The sequence below is a fragment of the Sander lucioperca genome, chromosome 7 (assembly GCF_008315115.2).
Source record: "Sander lucioperca isolate FBNREF2018 chromosome 7, SLUC_FBN_1.2, whole genome shotgun sequence".
In the NCBI taxonomy this organism is placed as follows: domain Eukaryota; kingdom Metazoa; phylum Chordata; class Actinopteri; order Perciformes; family Percidae; genus Sander; species Sander lucioperca.
The window spans coordinates 10,870,148-10,872,609 of record NC_050179.1 but is presented as its reverse complement, the minus strand read 5'-3'; the positions used below and the strand labels follow the sequence as shown (position 1 = coordinate 10,872,609).

Genomic DNA, 2,462 nt, shown 5'->3' with positions numbered 1-2,462 from the left:
CACAGTGGGCATGCAGCCTCAATAGCACGCTGCTGCCAGAGCCTTGTGTGACTGTATGTCATTAGTATTGGAAAAGTGCATTTGCCACAAAGGGCTGCGGTCACTCTGAGCCATTAAAACATGAAAGAACATACCCTGCTCTTCTGGAGAAGGAATTTGCAAGACATAAACAGCCTGTAAAATGGAAAACTACATCTGTGTCCATTTGTTTTCCTGAAAGGCGGCCAGATTTGGTAATTTTTACTGAAATTCTTTCCAATAACAGAGAGCAGTCCAAATAAAGGGGAGGGACTGTTTGATCCATCTGTTTTCAATGCAGCGTAGTAGTGGTTTTGTGCATAGGATCTCGCCTCAGTGGGAAACTAAGAATCATGGAGGCTTCAGAGCATGTCGGGGCCTTTGCTCAAGATACACTCTGGGTTTATCATGTGTGATGAGCCCTGCTCTCAGCTGAAACAGGAACAGTGGTGGAAAGTAACTTGTAGTACATTTATACTGAACAAAATTATAAACGCAACACTTTTGTTTTTGCCTTCATTTTTCATGAGCTGAACTCAAAGATCTAAGACTTTTTCTATGAACACAAAAGGCCTTTTTCTCTCAAATATTGTTCACAAATCTGTCTAAATCTGTGTGCCGAGAAAATCCATCCACCTCACAGGTGTGGCATATTAGATGATTAGACAGCATGATTATTGCACAGGTGTGCCTTAGGCTGGCCACAATAAAAGGCCAATCTAAAATGTGAAGTTTTACTGTATTGGAGGGGTCTGTGGGGGGTCTGAAAACCAGTCAGTATCTGGTGTGACCACCATTTGCCTCATGCTATGCAACACATCTCCTTCGCATAGAGTTGATCAGGTTGTTGATTGTGGCCTGTGGAATGTTGGTCCACTCCTCTTCAATGGCTGTGCGAAGTTGCTGGAGATTGACAGGACCTGGAACATGTTGTCGTATACGCCGATCCAGAGCATCCCAAACATGCTCAATGGGTGACATGTCCGGTGAGTATGCTGGCTATACAAGAACTGGGATGTTTTCAGCTTCCAGGAATTGTGTACAGATCCTTGCAACATGGGGCCGTGCATTATCATGCTGCAACATGAGGTGATAGTTGTGGATGAATCGCACAACAATGGGCCTCAGGATCTCATCACGGTATCTCTGTGCATTAAAAATGCCATCAATAAAATGCACCTGTGTTCATTGTCCATAACATACGCCTGCCCATACCATAATCCCACCGCCACCATGGGCCACTCGATCCACAACGTTGACATCAGCTAACCGCTCACCCGCACGACGCCATACACGCTGTCTGCCATCTGCCCTGTACAGTGAAAACCGAGATTCATCTGTGAAGAGAACACCTATCCAAAGTGCCAGACGCCATCGAATGTGAGCATTTGCCCACTCAAGTCGGTTACGACGACGAACTGCAGTCAGGTCAAAACCCGATGAGGACGACGAGCATGCAGATGAGCTTCCCTGAGACAGTTTCTGACAGTTTGTGCAGAAATTCTTTGGTTATGCACAACGATAGTTGCAGCAGCTGTCCGGGTGGCTGGTCTCAGACAATCTTGGAGATGAAGATGCTGGATATTGAGGTCCTGGGCTGGTGTGGTTGCACGTGGTCTGCGGTTGTGAGGCCGGTTGGATGTACTGCCAAATTCTCTGAAACGCCATTGGAGACGGCTTATGGTAGAGAAATGAACATTCAATTCACGGGCAACAGCTCTGGTGGACATTCCTGTAGTCAGCATGCCAATTGCACGCGCCCTCAAAACCTGCGTCATCTGTGGCATTGTGCTGTGTGATAAAACTGCACATTTTAGAGTGGCCTTTTATTGTGGCCAGCCTAAGGCACACCTGTGCAATAATCATGCTGTCTAATCAACATCTTGATATGCCACACCTGTGAGGTGGATGGATTATCTCGGCAAAGGAGAAGTGCTCACTAACACAGATTTAGACAGATTTGTGAATCTCAATATTTGAGAGAAATGGTTCTTTTGTGTACATAGAGAAAGTCTTAGATCTTTGAGTTCAGCTCATGAAAAATGAGGGCAAAAACAAAAGTGTTGCATTTATAATTTTGTTCAGTGTATATTTACATTGTTTGCTTCTGTATACGTTTACTCAACCCCATTTTAGCGGCAAATATTGTACTTATTAGTTATTAGGTTTTCTAATTTGACAAAGAATGAGTGACACTATCATTTATGACAATCAGTCACCTTAATATGTAATGAGTTCATTCATAAAAATGATTTGACATATTAGTAAACCTACAGCTCTTTTCAAACAGATTTGGTACCTTTTTTATAGAAGTTCATAGGTTTTCTGTTTTCCATCAGTGGGATTGGAGTGGATCCCAACTATTTTTAGCTTGACCTGTTAAAACAAAGCCAATGTCTACTTGAAACTTCTCTTCATTTGTTGTCTACAGTTACATTATGTCC

General features: G+C 43.4%; 1 long non-coding RNA gene across 1 annotated transcript; it reads left to right on the top strand.

Moving 5' to 3' along the window:
* The first annotated feature begins 774 nt into the window (after window positions 1-774).
* LOC116038825 lies at window positions 775-1,482 on the top strand. Its single transcript, XR_004102172.2, has 3 exons — window positions 775-804; window positions 862-864; window positions 1,364-1,482. It is a non-coding gene; the product is annotated as an uncharacterized LOC116038825 (long non-coding RNA).
* Window positions 1,483-2,462: the final 980 nt, after the last annotated feature.